This window comes from Triticum aestivum, chromosome 3D (assembly GCF_018294505.1).
Source record: "Triticum aestivum cultivar Chinese Spring chromosome 3D, IWGSC CS RefSeq v2.1, whole genome shotgun sequence".
Taxonomy (NCBI): domain Eukaryota; kingdom Viridiplantae; phylum Streptophyta; class Magnoliopsida; order Poales; family Poaceae; genus Triticum; species Triticum aestivum.
This window is the reverse complement of record NC_057802.1, coordinates 257,915,176-257,934,067: the sequence shown is the minus strand read 5'-3', so window position 1 is coordinate 257,934,067 and position 18,892 is coordinate 257,915,176.

The following is an 18,892-nucleotide window of genomic DNA, read 5'->3' as shown; positions in this document are numbered from 1 at the left end:
TCGTCATTTTTGCAAAGTGAGCAAGAACGATTATATTTTCCTACACATACTTTCTGATTTTTCCTTAGTCCTATAGTGATCTGCTCACTCCAGTTGTATCTACTCAACCCATTCACATGCAACATGGATAATCAACTAGCCTCATCATTTGAAGCATCTAGTCAAATAAGGATAACTATGCCCTATGAAACAGTTCACGTATCAAGAACCATCAAAGCAAATAAGGAACTGGTATAGAACACCAACTCAATCACCTTCACAGCAATGAAATCATGGATAATTCTTCTATTTAATTGAAGTTCTCTAAGCTTCTTCCCCCATTGAAATCAGTCTACAAAATAATTGAGAACAAGGTCAGCGGCAAAATACTTCAAACCATATAATTTCTTGCTAATCTCATATACTATTATTCAAAATAAAGATGTATTTTGCTGTAAGATTTTAACGCTACTACACAAGACATAAAAAGGTACCAGCAATCCTTAGTGATCCTTAATGATCTGAAGCAGCAGCACAAAGTTTAAACACAGACAATGCATGCCATAGTAATAGCAGCATAAACAGAGAAATGCAAAAGGCACCTCATACTCGTATGGTGATCTTCGGCGCAAATTTTAAGCTCTTTTTCACGTAGATAATATATTTGGTTTCAGTAAACAACAGCATGCAGTATATATGAAGGGTTATTGGTTGCATAACAACTGAACTAATCCTCCATCTAGGAGGGTGATTACAACAGGTTCCTACAGTACACTAGATAGGCCAACATTTTAGACTACTAGTACCTAGAAATCATATGCAACTCTGTTTTTGCTATAGCCCAGCCACAAGATCATAAAAGAAATCGTAAGTATCTGGTGCATTTGATATAATAAAGAAGCTCCCGAACAAACAGAAGTTCTGCATCTTCACATCCCAATTGAGGAGATCCGTGGGATAACCTACCCTGAGGAGCTCACCGCGGGATCTTCTCCATGGCCAGCCCCCTTCTTTCACAACACCAGATTGGCCTCTTCACGAACCTGCAAAAATAAATGCACACACACATCGGATTGGGGGAGACGAGAGGAGGAAGAAGAAGAGAAGAGGAGGAGGAGGGATGTGTATGCAAGTGTATAAGCATCAAGCATGAGATACTTTTCAAATTACTATGAACATTCTTAGTTTCTTTGATTGAAGTAGGTGACTGGGGCTAGGTGTGTTCACTACTAGGCAGTAAAAACTGGGTATATACAAGCATTGCATGCTTAGTTATCGGCGGCGAATATCTAGACACCAAAATATCAAGCAGGACATACTTTTCAAATTACTGTGAACATTCTTAGTTTCTTTGATTGAGGTAGGCAATTGGGGCTAGGCACGTTCTATACTAGGTAGTAAACAGGGTATATACAAGCAGTGTGCCCGTAGTTATCGGCGACGAATATCCAGACACCGAAACATCAATCAGGAGATGCTTTTCAGATTACTGGAAAACATGAGAGGTGCCAGAGGGTCATGTGGCAAGTAGCAGCAACCCGACAGTGAAGGTTGAAAAATTGTCTGCCTCTGCCGCAAGTGACCATCATCGTGAGCTAGACATACGAATACTAAATATCAACCAATGCACATACTTTTATTACCAGGCAGAGAGATAGCTCAAAACAGAACATATATAATATGCATAAGTAACCACTAGGAAAATAACTTGGATGGAGGCAATTGTCTCACCTGCAGTAGCTATCCAAGAGCAAGTTGAGGACGGCTGGGGCAGGAGCAGCAGGATGCAGCTTGGGGACTTGGTCGGGGAACACAACCGGCAGCAGCAGCAGGTTCAGCACGTCCTATACTAGAAGCAGCTCCCATGGCCTTGAATTCCTTTCCTTGACACAATACGAGCACACATCAATAGGAAATGATGAGAAGTTGTAGAAGAAGAAGGAGTACACGAGCATCAGCACGCAATGGTGGAAGAAGATGAAATCGAGAGGCGCGGCGAACCTTGCTGCTGCTGCTGCCGTTGTGTCCTTGACACTGGAGCTGACTCCATTGAACGAAGATGTGCGGACCTTGAGGAGCGAGGAGAACCAGCAGGAGGAAGGGCCATGGAGTCCCGAGAAGTAGCCTAGCATGGCGTCCCGAGGCCTTCCTCTCCCATGGCGGACGTGTTCTGGTTGTTCTGGGAAGGAGACAAGGTGAGGTGAGGAAGCGCCTACACACACAGATCGAGAGAGAGAGGGGGATTCATACCAGATCCGGAGGTCGCCATCAGTGGGCTCGGCGGAGGTGGCCGGCTGCCGGCGCGTGTCCTCGAGGTTGAGGAAGAACCTGCCTTCCTCGAGGCCATCCAGGAGACGGAGCGGTGCTGAAGGGCTCGGGAGCCGCCGGAGGCAGAGCAGCGCCGGAGTTGGAGCCGACTGAAACTCTAGCCGCCACGGGGTAGGGTTTCGGGCTCCCCCAGCCATGGCCGCGGAGTAGGGGTTCGACCTGAGCTGCTGCTAGGTTGGATCTCCCGCACGCCGGCGATGGGGTAGCAGGTCGCTGGCGGGGCCGGTGGAGCGAAGGTCGCGCCGGCCGATGGGATCAGGGAGAGGAGGTCGCGGGAGGGAGGGGTTGGGGTCGCGGGACTGTGGAGGGAGGGAGAAAGAAAGGAGGAGGGGGTGGATGGAAAATGTCCACGAGGACTAGGGTTTCGGCTTAGGTGCGCTTGGGGTGAGGACTGTCGTTGGATCCGCGAGCATCCGACGGTGTTCCATCCACGATCCGCGTGAAATGACCACAGACCAATCAAAATGCAGCACACGGGTACGATGTCATGACCATCTAAATTGGTCGTAGTTGACTAAAAAAACTGGTCGTGGTTGATTAAAAATTCACTTTCCATTTTTCAAGTGCCCAAAATGAGTTTTTTGTGAAGGACGTACAATATATTTGTTGCAAAATTAGACCAAATCAATTTTCTAAAATATTAGAACATATTTAATGTATAATTGACCAAATACTTGGGTGTCAAAAGTTTTGATTCACCTCTCATGGAAAAGACAAATTTCCGCCGATCCAGGTGGAAACGGGTCAAATTAGAACTGCAGCTGCCTCATAGTTTGCTCTTTATTTTTTCCAAAAATCATTTCTAGGTACATAAGTATATATTTAATCAGAGATACACCAAAAAAATTCCAAGATTCAACCACTAGCTAGGAACGGTCATTCCCGCCGTTTTGACCGCATTTTGAAACGAGCATAAAAAATTCAAAAAAAATCAAAAAATTGGAAAACCTTCGCATTGTGTCATTACATGTGACCTAGTTACCAGAAAAAATAATAAAATTGTAATACGACAATTCTTTTGAAAAAGTGTTCTCAGAAATGAGCTATCATGTGTGAAGATTCATGGCTTTCAAGCCAAATATTCAATCTTATGGCCACATTCATAGCATAGTTTGTTCAAATGATCTCATATTGTTCACAATGGTGCATCTTGGAATGGCAAACAATGTTTCCTAAGGGACTTTTCATTTTCTATGAACAAAAATCAATTTTCCATTTTCGGAGTGGCCAAAATGAGTTTTTTTGTTAAGGACCTACCATATATTTGTTGTAAAATTGGACCAAATCAATTTTCTAAAATACTAGGACATATTTAATGCACAATTAACCAAATGGTTGGGTGTCAAAATGATGAGGACATGACTACCTTGGATACGACCAAAAATATTGCATACATGCATATTTGTCAGGTGATTTCTAGTGCAAACTATTCAATAATCTATTTATGTTATCCAGAACAAAAATACTTCAGACACTTTTTTGTTTTGTCTAAATGCAGGTGTATGGAACATTTATACAATCCACATATGAAGATAAGGGAACATGAGAAGTTTAGGTTCTGTTCAAAAAGTCCTCTCACGTCACTTTTGGGCCAAGAGAAGATAGAGTCCAAGTCTCTCACGTTCTGGATTCAGATTCGGACTGCACAGACATACCTGACTCAAAACGCCAACAACTTTTTCATACGGACTCCGAACTGGGTGATTCTTTTTTTGTTGGAAAGTATATTTCGTGCTCTTTCCAACCCAATTGGATTCACCTTCAAATTCGTCCGGAGCATTGAGATATCGACGAAACAATCTGACGCTGCAGAAGAATCCGAGTCAAACAACAAGTCCAAAGGTGTTGCATCACCTCCACTTGGGCCCATGAGCCTTGTACGACCTAGGGTTAGTTTTAGGCTGCCTTGGGACGTCCTTCCACCTCCTTGGCCCCCACCCCTTGCTCCTATATAAGTAGATCCATCTAGTAGCTTTTTCCTTGGGATTTGTTTAGTTCAAAGTTAGCCATTGCAACTTCGTGTACTTCGTTTGTGTCCAACGACCAGACCAAGATCACTAACGGATCCCTGCCATTATCAATACTTCATATATATTTGCAATATTCAGATTGCTTTATCATATTTTTGCTCGTTCTTCGATTACTTGCACGAATAGACCTTCGTGGTCAGGCTGCTCATGCTTCCAGCATCGTCCGTAACCTCGGGAGATTGGTTTAGCGATTGCTAAGGCGCAACGTCATTGCATGTTTGTAGTCGGATCGTCAAAGTCGTCTCCACCAAATCGATAGTTATCATCTCATCGAAAGATCGGGACACCCCGCCTCTATCAAGTGGTATCAGATTTCCAGGTTGCTCGATGATATTTTACAGTTTTTCGTAGTTTAGTTCGAGTCTGTTCTTCATACCTATAGTCCACGAAAAAGCCAAAAAAATTAGGGTTAGTTCATCCTATCCGAACCAGTCTGAGCCTTTGCAATTTTCTTTTCATTGCTTGCATAGTTGAATTATCGGTTGCATCGTCGTGTCGAGTTGTTGGTCTTAGTGTCTAGTTCGTTTAGAGTTTTGAGTTCTGTTCACATTAGTCACGCCGCCGCTGCATCGTTATCCCTTCCGCTGTCCACCACCCATCCATAAATTTCCTACACGTGCTACTCATCGTTCATTGTCATAATCATAGTTGAGATCATTCACATCTTCGCTTGATCCAATCTGCATCTTATCTAGTTTGTTTTGGAAAGAGGGAGAGAGAAAAAAAAGACAGAGAAAAAAAAAGCCAGAGGAAAAAAGAGAGAAAGAAAATGAAAAAAAGGTGTGAGGAAAAAAAGAGAGAGAAGAAAAAAACCAAAATTCGGATCTATCTAGACTCAATCTCGTAGTTGAATTCGGATTGGAATCTGTTTTGTGCACTGTTCAGGAAAACAGGCATAACTTCCTCATACGAAGTCCGTTTTGGCTCTGCGAGTACTCAAATGAAAGCTAGCGACGAGCCGCATCTAAATAGTTGCAGAGACAAGTTCAATATTTGCCCTCCGAAGTTCGTGAACACAGCTTATTCCAGTTTTTCAAGCCAGTTTTAGAATTATTTGACTTCTCATATCAACTCGGAATTGAGTGATTCTTTTTGCGTTTGAAAGCTTGAGTCAGTGCCATTCTTGAGAATTTTTTTTAGAAAATTGGCACAAACTTTTCCAGAGAAAAGTTGGAGAGAAAGTTGTTGTATATCCTGCTTGGCAGTTGTTTTTCATCATTATCTTTACTGCCGTTGTGATCTTCACTTATATCTTGCTCTCCAGAGCTACTTAGTATCCTTCATTGATGCTAGTTGTGCTACGCCATGACCTCATTATTATTCTAGGCTTGCGTCTCTAGTCCGGTCTAGCCTAGGACCAGCACAGTACCGTCGTTGAGCGTTTATTCAACATTGCATCTTTGAATTGATTATTGCTAATCTTTTGCTACCATATATAGCCAACCCAGCTCCACATATTTCTACACCGTGTATACGTATGTTCCCCTGAAAATCACATTACACAATCTTCGGAGTTATTTAACACCGCTGGATGCCTGTCACCACCTGCCGCATGGTAAGAACTTGTAAGCTATTGATATTTGCTTTACTGTGAGCACTTTACAACCACATCCTAGTAGTTCATAGGAACATTCTTCTCGAATTTTGTTTCTTGTTTCTAATAATCATGACAGGTTCCGGAGATAGAAGTTCTTGGCCGACGGACACATCTTCACCATAACGAGAGTTGGGACAACACACTCAAGCACATGGTCAGGTTATCTCTTTACCATCATTTGAGGGTAGATTTAATCCTGCTATTTATCTAGCTTGGGAGCTTGAAGTAGAACAAGTTTTTAGTCACCATGACTTTTCTGAACTTGAGCGAGTACGAGCTGCCACTAGAGCATTTACTGGTTTTGCTTCTGTTTGGTGGAGTGTGCATTGTAAGAAAAACATTGATAACCAACCTACAACTTGGAAAGATTTGAAAGATGTAATGAGACAACAATTTTTCCCTCCTTACTATCGTCGTGAACTGCTTCGCAAATTTGAACAATTTAAACAAGGCAACAACACTGTTCATGCTTACTACCAAGAGTTCAAATCTTATATGCATCATTGTGACATAGAAGAATCTGAGGATGATACAATGAATAGATTTTTTGGTGGTTTGAACCATGATATTTAGGCAAGATTTCATTATATTCCTCGTTCGCATTACTGGGTTGTATGTTCGTGCTTGTATCTTTGAGAGACAGTTACAGGAGGATGCATTGGGTGACTACAACAACTACTATTCCAATTCATGCTCACTACCATCGGTTGATTCCTCCACCGTTGCACTTACTAGAGCAGCCACACCTCAGATTGTGAGTGCGACATCATCTCAAGTGTATGGTACATTGTCATTGTCCATACCTACATCAGCTACGTCTTTGCGACAAGGTAACAGTAAAGGTATTGATGATATAACTTCATATGAGAATGATGCATGCCTAATTAACTTAAATACATCATGTGTTGAGCTACCTGTTGATTTGAGCACACCACCAATTTTAGAGAATCATGTTACTGTCATGAATGCATCATGTGATCAAACAACTGAAATACCAACAATTTTGAGTGCGCCCATTGAATTAACTGTTGATGTCAAAGAACCATGTGAATCAGGAAATAAATCAGATTTGGATCAAATATATTTTAAAATAATTGTGCCAATGTTTAATCATTTCGATATGACCTCTAATCTTGGTGATCATTCTGTGACAAATGACTTATTGCATGTTTTCTTATTTAAGCATGTTGTAGCATGTAAATTTCATGCACGTAAGGTTTATTCACCAATGTTGGGATGGTTTAATGATGAATATTGTAAATCTTTTGATATGAATAAGAGCTTCACTTATATGTGCAAACTGAGTTGCAATATTTTCATGCCTTTTACTTATGATAATATTTTGGCTTTATATTTTATGATCTATGAAAGTTACTCATGTATACATGTGTCATATGTGCAAAAATCAAGGGAAGTAAAAATGGATGACATATACATATACAACATGTACACCTTGTCTCTTTTGTTAGCCACATTTCAGATTAAGCAACGCCTTGGACGGCTTTATTTTCAAGAAGGGGAGGATGATGAGGACAAGACAACCTTGGATACGACCAAAAATATTGCATACATGCATATTTGTCAGGTGATTTCTAGTGCAAACTATTCAATAATCTATTTATGTTATCCAGAACAAAAATACTTCACACACTTTTGTGTTTGTCTAATTGCAGGTGTATGGGACATTTGTACAATCCACATATGAAGATAAGGGAAAAGGAGAAGTTTAGGTTCTGTTCAAAACGTCCTCTCACGTCACTTTTTGGCCAAGAGAAGATAGAGTCCAAGTCTCTCACGTTCTGGATTCAGATTCGGACTGCACAGACATACCTGACTCAAAACGCCAACAACTTGTTCATACGGACTCTGAATTGGGTGATTCTTTTTTTGTTCGAAAGTATATTTCATGTTCTTTCCCACCCAATTGGACTCACCTTTAAATTCGTGCTGAGCATTGAGATATCGACGAAACAATCTGGCGTTGCAGCAGAATCCGAGTCAAACAACAAGTCCAAAGGTGTTGCATCACCTCCACTTGGGCCCATGAGCCTTGTACGACCTAGGTTTAGTTTTAGGCTGCCTTGGGACGTCCTTCCACCTCCTTGGCCTCCACCCCTTGCTCCTATATAAGTAGATCCATCTAGTAGCTTTTTCCTTGGGATTTGTTTAGTTCAAAGTTAGCCATTGCAACTTCGTGTACTTCGTTTGTGTCCAACGACCAGAACAAGACCGCTTACGGATCCCTACGATTATCAATACTTCATATATATTTGCAATATTCAGATTGCTTTATCATATTCTTGCTCGTACTTCGATTTCTTGCAGGAATAGACCTTCGTGGTCAGGCTGCTCGTGCTTCCAGCATCGTCAGTAACCTCGGGAGATTGGTTTAGCGATTGCTAAGGCGCAACGTCATTGCACGTTTGTAGTCAGATCGTCAAAGTCGTCTCCACCAAATCGATAGCTATCATCTCATCGAAAGATCGGGACACCCAGCCTCTATCACAAAAACTTTGATTCACCTCTGGTGAAAAAGACAAATTTCTGCCGATTCAGTAGGAAGCGGGTCAAATTTGAACTGTAGCTGCCTCATAGTTCGCTCTTTATTTTTTCCAAATCATTTCTAGGTAGATAAGTATATATATTTAATCAGAGAAACACCAAAAACATTACAAGATTCAACCACTAGCTAGGAACGGTCATTCCCGCCATTTTGACCGCATTTTGAAACGGTCATAAAAAATTAAAAAAATCAAAAAATTAGAAAACGTTCGCATTGTGTCATTATATATGACCAAGTTGCCAGGAAAAATAATAAACTTGTAATACAGCAATTATTTTAAAAAAGTGTTCTTAGAAATGGGCTATCATGTGCGGAGATTCATGGCTTTCAAGCAAAATGATCAATCTTATAGTAGCATTCAAGGCATAGTTTGTTCAAATGATCTCATATCATGCACAAATGTGCATATTGGAATGGCAAACAATGTTGCCTAAGGAAGTTTTCATTTTCTTTGGACGAAAAAATCATTTTCCATTTTTCAATTGCCCAAAATGAGGTTTTTTTGTGAAGAACCTACCAAATAATTGTTGCAAAATTGGACCAAATCATTTTTCTAAGATACTAGGCCATATTTAATGCACAATTGACCGAATGGTTGGGTGTCAAAAGTTTTGATCCACCTCTGGTGAATAAGACAAATTTCCGCCGATTCAGTAGGAAGCGGGTCAAATTTGAACTGCAGCTGCCTCATAGTTTTCTCTTTATTTTTTCCAAAAATCATTTCTAGGTACAAAAGTATCCAGTTAATCATAGAAACACCAAAAAAATTCAAGATTCAACAACTAGCTAGGAACGGTCATTCCTCCCGTTTTGACCGCATTTTGAAACGGGCATAAAAAATTCAAAAAAATTCAAAAAATTGGAAAAACTTCGCAATGTGTCATTATATGTGACCAAGTTACCAGGAAAAATATTAAACTTGTAATATGGTAATTGTTTTTAAAAAGTGTTCTTAGAAATAAGCTATCGTGTGTGAAGATTCATGACTTTCAAGCCAAATGATCAACCTTATGGCCACATTCATGGCATAGTTTGTTAAAATGATCTCATATTGTGCACAAGGGTGCATATTGGAATGGAAAACAATGTTGCCTAATGAAGTTTTCATTTTCTTTGGACGAAAAAACAATTTTCCATTTTTCGAGTGCCCAAAATGAGTTTTTTTTGTGAAGGACCTACCATATATTTGTTGCAAAAATGGACCAAATCAATTTTATAAAATACTATGCCATATTTAATGCATAGTTGACAAAATGGTTGGGTGTCAAAAGTTTTTATCCACCTCTCGTGAAAAAGACAAATTTTCGTCGATTCAGTAGGAAACGGGTCAAATTTGAACTGCAGCTGCCTTATAGTTTGCTCTTTATTTTTCCAAAAATCATTTCTAGTTACATAAGTATCTATTTAAGCATAAATACATGGTTTGGTAGTGATACATCGAGGTTAGGACGGTGGACCAGGGCCCCAACTCCAAAGCGCGTAGACTCGCATGCCCGCCGCGTGGTCACCGCATGACCGTGGTGTTGCAATGCGTTCTGGGCAGCCTAGGCATGTCTAGTAGGTTGGACACTCCCCAAGTAGATGCTAGAAAGAAAATAACAACAGAAGAATCTGAGGAGGAACTATGCTCAAACATGAATTAGTAGCCAAGTGTTTAATTAGCGGTACGGGAAATTCACAAGGCCAATGGGCCTGAGTTTTGGCTGAGGATGATCATCTCCTAGGGAGACTGTCATGGCAAATTTTCAGCTCAAATGGAGGAATTTGGATAGCACTTTGTTTGCAAAGTACCACATCGGGCAGAAATATGGATGTTAAAGCTGGGCTCAAATGGATAAGTGGATTGAGCTGAAATTTTTTGGAATATGATAATTTGGGCATAGTAAAGCACTATAAAAAATTTATAACTTTTGGATAATCCTAGCTTGTACTTCCTTCACAAAGCTTCTCTCTGGATAGAAACTTTAGAAATTTGCTCAGGAAGATTTAATAGGCAAATGGAGCTGAATATTGGAATGTGGCAATGATTTGTATATGTAAGATGGCACAAAAAGTTCGAGGACAATAGGAGGTGTCTAGATAGCACTTGCTTTGCAATGTGCCAATTTGGATAGAAAATAGAAATTGAAGCTGGGCTTGCATACATGATAGGATTATGCTGAAATTTGGTGTAGGGGGTTTCTATAGTCAGGGTAATGTCCTGGTAAATTTTCAGCAATTATAAAGCAATATAAAATGTAGTTGCTTCACAAACTGAAAATATTACCAGAAACAAAGATTTGATGGTGAGCTCACATGTATTGTTAGATAGAGTGTGTAGAGCTATGACTTTGGCATATAGAATATGTGGTAAAACTTCAACTCATTACGATATTCCTATCTTGTACTTCCTTCACAAAGCTTCTAGGTGAATAGGAACTTTGGAAATTTTTCGAGGAAGATTTACTAGGAAAATAGAGCTGAATATTGGCATGTGGAAATGATTTCGGTATGGAAGATTGCCCAAAAAGTTTGAGGGCAATAGGAGTGGTATAGATAGCACTTGCTTTGCAATGTGCCAATCTAGACAAAAAATGAAAATTGAAGCTGGGCTCACATAGATGATTTGATTGAACTGCAATTTGGAGGAGGGTGATAATTTGGCCATATGAAGGCACTGTATAAATTTCATGCCATTTGGATGTGCATAGCTAGTACTTCCTTCACAAAGCTTCTAGCTGAACAAAAACTTTGGAAATTTGCCGAGGAACATTTACTAGGCAAACGGAGCTGAATTTTGTCACGAGGCAATGATTTGGATAGGAAAGAGTGCCCAAATGTTTTGAGGGCAATCAAGAATATAAAAATAGCACTTCCTTCACAAAGTGTTGTTCTGAACAGAATAGGAAAATGAATATTGTCGAATTATATTTCAACCAGGCAAGGAAGGTTTTTCACATATTTGGTGAAGATATGATCCAAATAATTTACAAGATTTTTTTCAGAATTTTGGGACTAACAGAAATATAGGTTGCTTCACAACCTAGGGCAAAAATTGACACATGGACATGACACATAGCAATCCACCACAACTTACAAGGTTATGACATATCTATATTGGTCGTGATCAGCTAGAAATAAGGTAGCGAATCAGTGTTGTCTGCTTTATGACCATTTCGTGTAAGAAAATTACGACCTTTATGGCCAAAATGGTCGATATAGTTGAGGGTTTGGAGCCCCCCGAGCAGCTTTTGACCAATTGGTCTCAAATGGTCGTAGATCTATGACCAATTCTTCTAGGGTCACTGACATAAGGTCACTAATTAACATATTTCTTGTAGTGGGTGTGTTGCAGGCGAGGTATGGATACTTGTGGGGGAGGGAGGTCCCGAAGGGGCATGGCGCTCCTAAGGTCTTGGCGGAGGGGAAGGAGGACCCGCAAGATTCATACAGATTTTATGTGCATATTTCATCTGCGGTCTCTGCCCTCCCTTCTCGGATTTCTTTGAGGTGATGATGGCAATCTATGGATTCCATCTCTTGGATTTCACGCCAAATGCAATGGCGTGCATGGCGATCTTTTCTCACTTGTGCGAGAATTTTGTTGGGGTTGCCCCCAATGTTGATCTGTTTAGGCACTACTTCATTCCGAGGGTCGAGAACACGAGCCACCGCTCTGGGAACATAAGCTGCTGGATGCCATGGGTAGTGCCAAGGGAGAACTGGGATTACATCCCCGGCTAACAGCGCAATAGATGGGAAGAGTGGAGGGGAGATTGGTGTTGGATTCAGGATAAGAAGGCTCTGGAGTTCTGCCAGGCACGGATGGAATGCCTGAAGTGCGGTAATGAATGGAGAGTGTTTCGCCTCACCGAGGACAGGCTCCGCCCAACAATAAACAGGATCACCCGTCTAAAAGCTATTGGGCTAACTGTCGAGCATGTAGGGGTCGACTTTCTCCTCCGTCGAATTGCGCCACTGCAGCAGCGGGATAGATTTGCCTGGGAGTACGAAGATGCTGCAGACAGGATGAGATTGCTCCCTGGCCTGGCCAATAACCTATCAGTATACGGCCATGCCTGGTTGTGCGATCAGTTGTTCGGCCGCCCTGGGTTATTCAAACTACCGGCAAACATCAACTCTGCCAGGCATCAGATTCTGAAGTAGATGCCAGATTTCAATGCCCACAGAGTTGCGAGCGATTGGTGATTGCCCACGTTTGACGAAGAACTGGAATGGGTTTCCACCCTGGTGGAGTGGGCCTCTAGGGTGGAGACCAGAGTGTACTGGCGCACCTCCACAGTGGAGGCGGCGTACATCAAGAAGCTGCTGGAGGAGGACAGGGCACTGAGGGCCGCAGCAATGGCGAAGGCCAAGAAAGCGGCAGTGGGAAGGGGAAATTCTGAGGAGGGAGGATCATCCCACGACAGAGGCGAGGCGTAGACCTCGAAAGGGGTTGCCCGGGATAATCCTACCTGGGCTAAGGGTGTCGAGGACGAACCTGCTGGGGACGATCTTTCCAGGATGGAGGCTCTGTACACCGCGGTGACGGAGGCCCGGGATGGAGAGCAGGTTCCGGAGATAGAGGAGCCTATAGAGGACGGGCTCGCGGCAGGCCCTCAGGCTCCCGAGCCGGTCTTGGACCCACGCCCTTGTAAGCAGGCCGCTAATCAAGGAGCGACAGTCTCCGATCCTGTGCCTGCCGCCAAGAAGGCAAAGGACGCTGTCTCCAAGAGTAGTGTCCCTGAAGCCGCGCGCTGGCATTCCCATCGGTTTTCCAGGGCCAAGGTTCCTCCCCCCAAGCAGCCAGCAGCCATGGAAAATGTCCCCAACGCCCAATCGAGTTTGAGCTCTTCGTGGAGCTCGTCTTCATTGGAGCACCTCACATCCTAGCAAGAGTCGAAGATGCTGGAGAGCTCCGTTCCCCCGCCCCAAAAGAGGAGCAGGGCCTCTATGCCTCCCATGGAGTTTGAGCTAAACTCCATGTTTATTGATGAAGAGTAAGGAAGACCATTCCCTCCCTTTCTCCTTCTCTTCTAGTAGCTCCAGTATGTGTGCTTGTATTTGTCAATTGATCTCGCCTTCTGTTGCTGGTAGGGAGGAGGAGGAGACGGAGACCCTCATCCACCAGGGCAGGCGGCTCAAATGCACGGAGCCACCGTCCATGGTGGAAGGGACGTTCCCGGCAGGGAGTAGCACGAGCGCCCCAGCACCAAGCCCCCAGCTCAGCCCCCGGCCCGAAGGCGTAGAGAAGATTCATCTTGCCGGGGGTGGTGGAGAGCCCCCCTCCATTGAAGTCGAAGGAGGAGAGGGGACCACTCAAGACGAGCCCCTTTGGGAGGGGCCCATCCCGCCTGTTGCTAGAGTCGATGGATCCCCGCCAAGGGTCCCCACGGAAGAGTCCCCCTAGGGCGACGCCGTGGTTCCTGAGGGAGGAGACGGCAATCCTGACCCGGCAGCTGATGTTGCCGGGGAAACTAAACCTCTTGCCCAGCAAGCCTCTCCTGGTAACTCATCTGCTTTTCTTCTCATGCTTTCTCTTATCAGTTTGCTTCGTATTCCTAACTCTATACCTTTGCAATTGATTGCTGGATTTTCTCACAGCCCCTATGAGCGAAGAGCCAGATTTGTTGGATGAGGTGGCCAGCATAGGGAAGGATGCTGCTGAGGAGGCCGCCAAGATTGCCGCTACGGAAGGACAGGAACATGTTGCCGGGGTGCTCTGGGATTCCCGAAGGAGCCCGAGAAAACCCTTGGTAGCCCGTCAGGGATGGGGGTTGTGGTTGAAGAGAAGATACCCCTCCAAACCATGGGCCCCCTTCCCTCATTTGGTACCTCGGCAGAAGTCCAGCCATCCTCTTCGAGCAACTTGGTGTTGGTGCTTGCGCAGCCCGGACTTGGAGCCCCCGGATCGTCTATGGCGACGAGCACGGAAGTCAATGAAGAACTTCAACGCATACTGGCGTCATTATACTAAGGAGTCGAAGAGGTGGACGACTCCATCGCCGTCTCAATGGACATGTCCTTCATGGAGTCCGTGGCAGCGGGTCTTAAAGAGATGTGGGAGCGGCATAGCCAAAAGCTAGAGGAGCTCAAGGGACAGCACTACTCCACCAACAAGGTGGATCAGAAACGGAAGGATAAGGGGTTGGAGTTGTGCGACTGGCAAGACAAGCAGTTCCAGGTCCTTCTGAGGCAGCAGGAAACAATCTCGATGACGAAGGAGGACGTCATCACCCGGGAGACGCGCCTAGCGGAGCGCAAGGCGCTTCTGGATGCCAAGGAACAGAGCATTGCTCTTCGGAAGGAGAAACTTGAAGCCGTCCTCTGCACCAAGGATGACGATCTGGAGGCCCTCGTGCAGCAGCGCACCAAAGAATTGGGGGATAAACACAAGGCTACCATGGACGCCCTTACTAACGACTCAGCTGCTCACTTGAAGAAGCTTGCCGATGACCTCGCCGCTGCCTCTACCACCAAAGCGGACCTCAGCCAGCAAGTGGCTGAGCCGACGGAGAAGCTTGCCGAGTGTACCAAGGAGGTCTCGGCCCTCAAGGAGGAGGCGCAGAAAGCAGAGTCCCTCCTGAAGGACATGCAATCGCAGCTTTCCTCCAAGAGCCAAGGCCTCGAGGCTGCCAACGGAATCATCACAGATCTGAAGGCCAGAATTGGCTCCTTGGAGAGCTCAATAGAATCCTTCGAGGCTCGCGAGAAGCAATTGTTGAAGGATCTGGACACAACAAGGCGCCTCCGGAAGGATGCGGATGACAAGCTGGAGAACCACTCTGGTCAAGTCGACCTCTGGATCAAAAGCTTGATCGACATCGCCGATCGCCTTACTGCCCAGACCATGGCGATGGGCATGGAGGGGCCGGTCTACTTGGCCAGCAAGCAGGAGGCTCCCAGCGCTAAGCTTGGGGTTTTCTTCAATGAGTTGATCGACAAGCTGAAGGTGCGTGAAGAGGGAAGGGCAAGCCATTTTGCAACTGAGTCCCGGAAGCTCGCTCGCGACGCCCTCTTCATGGTCTTGACCAACATCGCCTGCCGCCATCCAGTTCTCGACATCACTGATGGTTTCAGGAAGCTGCCGGAGGGAGCAGACATTTCTGTCGCCGGGGAGAAAGCCGCCCCGCTCGCCGCCAGGGTCCTTGATGTCCTGGTAGCTTCACATAGCCGCCACGCTTGGCGCTGAACTATCCTTGCCACCGTGATGGCCTGTAACCAAAACAATGATGCATGTCCTGTGTTTAGACGTCGTTCTGTTTATGCTTCATGTGGTGCTTGGTACTTTTTCTTAATATGAATTGCATGTTTATCCCTTTTGAGTTTTGTCCATGCAGTGTTTGCATGATTAGTCTCTATTGCACATTCAGGCTGCCTGCTAGTATCATATTGCCGCAATGATCGTAAGGGTCTGGCCCTTAACAGTTATTTTGGTGTGGATGCGTCCTAACAAGTTTTTCCTCATTAGTTTCCGACGTAGCCACTCGTTCCGCGAGCAAGCTCTGATCGGAACGAGGGTGCAGACAAGAATCTAGCAGAGGTACCATCTTGTGAAAGATTTCATCGCATGAACACTTCGGTACTCAAGGAATAAATGAAAAATGTAAATCGAAAAGGATACACAATAACGCGGGAATGACATGAACTTGGCTCTTATCTGTGTCCCCATCCACTCATTTCTGTCGCGGCCGCTTGTTGGGCTCATGGGCTTCAGGAAAGATGGTGCCGCATGTACATCTATCTCCAGCCCCCGGCAAGGGTCGGTCGAAACTATACATATCTTACAGGTGGCAGGATACGGTGTCGGGCACGGCGAGTTTCTCTCCCTTTCTGTTCACGCCTTCTGAACAATCCAATGGTTATTGGCACAAAGTCATGCCAACGCGGATGGCCTTGCCGGTGCGTACTTGACGGGGCATCGATCAATGGATTCGCACCGGCGCTCTACTCAGGACTTCCCTAAGCAGGGTGAGTGCTAAACCGAGTAGCTCGATTGTCAAAAAGCGAGAGTGCCAGAGAGAGAGAGAGAGACCCTGTTCCCCTACGCATCGCCCTCTTTCCCGAATGGGGTTTGCGGTGCACCCACGCTGCCTGATCCGCCGGGGGTGGCCTCGTCACCCTATTTGTCAGCTTTCGTCGTTGCTGTGGCCGTGACTGTAAGAGGAGATGGAGTTTGGACAGGACCGGAGGGTGAGCGATGTTGTTCTCCCACTCCGTCCCTGCCCTTCTCCGCCTTCTCTCAGGCACCATTAAACAATGACGTTGTTGAAGAAGAATGTGATGAAGATGACGCGCTGCTTACGCTATCGGGTTTGCGCAAGTGATCCCCCTACTTGGCGCGCCAAAGATGTCATGGGAAACCACGGCCACCTATGGGGCCATGAGCCCCTTTTGGTTCGGCGGGGCGATGGGTACGTTGCACAATGAGTGGAGAAGTGTAACACAGCACGGCAGAGATCACATGGGCAGTTTTACCCAGGTTCGGGCTGCCACGAGGCATAAAACCCTACTCCAGCTTTGGTAGATTGATGGTGGAAAAGCGTAGCGCTCTTGCCCGGCAAGGTTTCCTCGGGGCGAGAGTGTCTACGCGCGTATGAGTGTGAAGGGGTCCGAATCCCTTCTACGGTTGCCACGGGCCTCCTTTTATAGATCAAGGGGTCACCACAGTGGCAAATCAGTCTTTACGTACTGATTAGATAGCAAATAGTGCTATCATACCTAACTCTGTAGGCTGACAGAGCGCATTAAATGCGCCGCTCAGTGTCACATCACAGCTTGCCTGGCAGGCCCTGCCGGGCTGTTTTGCCAGCTTCATGCCTGCTTGCTTGACACGTCTTAGGACGGGTGTCGCTTGGAGGTATCTTCTGTAGGAAGTGGCTGCCATGTGGTAGGGAGTAGCCACTTAGTCACTTAGGAGCTTCACACCGCACTGATCGACAATGTGCGTCACTGTGAGGTGGTGTGGTGGAGTGGTTTACCTCCGTGAGCACCGGCAGGCCTGCCAGCGCGATCTTGGAGGCTCGCTTCCGGGGTAACCCCAACGATGCTAGGCTCGCCTACCCGGCAAGGGAGATTCTTCTCGTAGTGGTATCTTGTCTCTCTAGCTAGTCTTGGTCTTCTTGATCTGCACGTTGGTCCTTCGAAGAACAGATTTCTCGTGCTTTGATCTGATCTTGGTGTTGTAATTTCGTTCTTGGGTCTTTTGTCCGTGCAGAAGTCAGGGGAAAACAAACGCCCCTGTTTGTGTTCCCCAACATAGGGCGTCATTTAGAATTTGGGTTTTGTTTAGATTTAATAGTTCACCATAGGTGCAACTTCCCGTACTTCGTTTGTGTTCAACGACAAGACCAAGACGTCACAGAACCCCTCTTTCATCAATAATGTTCTCCTCTTATATTCGCAGTATCCACATTGCAATCTCTGTTTCTTGCTTGTTCTTCGTTTGCTCACAGGAAATAGACCCTCGTGGTTAGGTTGATCGTGCTCCGGCGTGGTCAATAACCCCTCGAAAGTTGGTTTAGCAATTTCTCAAGTGCGACGTCTTCGTACGTTTGTAGTCGGATCGTCAAAGCCGACTCCCACAGAAACGATAGCTATCTCATCGAAACATCGGGACACCTTCGCCTCTATCAAGTGGTATCAGATATCCAGGTTGCTCGGTGAGATTTTCTAGTTTTTTGTAGCTTAGATTGAGTTTGTTCTTCATACCTACAGTCCACAAAAAAGCCAAAAAATAGGGTTAGTTCATCATATCCAAACCAATCTGAGCCTTTGCATAATCTTTTTAGAGTATTGCTTTGTTGAGTTTGCAGTTGCATTGTCGGCTCGAGTTGCTGGTCTTAGCATCTAGTCCCTTAGAGTTTCGAGTTCAGTTCACAGGTTGTCATGCCGCTGCCGCACCATCGTCATCACCGCTGCCATATACCCCATCGCCATCACCGCTGCCATATACCACATATCCACCGCCATCACGATAATCTGAGTCCTCCTCCATCACATATTTGCCACCAGTCAGTGTTCCACCGCCCTACATATATCCGCCACCAGTCCGAGTTTCCACCAGATTCATCTCCACCACCAGTCTGAGTCCAGTATTTGTTTCTTTGTTTTTTATTTCCAGATCATGCCATACTCCGAGTCATGACCAAGTCGGATTAGGCAACTTCCATGCCACCCGCAGAAGAAACATAGTTCTAGTTAAAAAAAGAACTAAGTCTGGAAAATTTTGGCTAGGCAGTTTTTAGACCATTTGTATACCTTTTCGAAAAAAATGTTGTGGAGCAAAAAAAAGAGGCAAAAAAATGCAAGAAAAAAAAGAGATTCAAAGTGTGCTCCTCCCTTGTTTATGTCCAGTGCCGTGATTTTGTTAGTGTTCTAGGCTCGCGTCTCTAGCACGAAACTTATATCCATGGC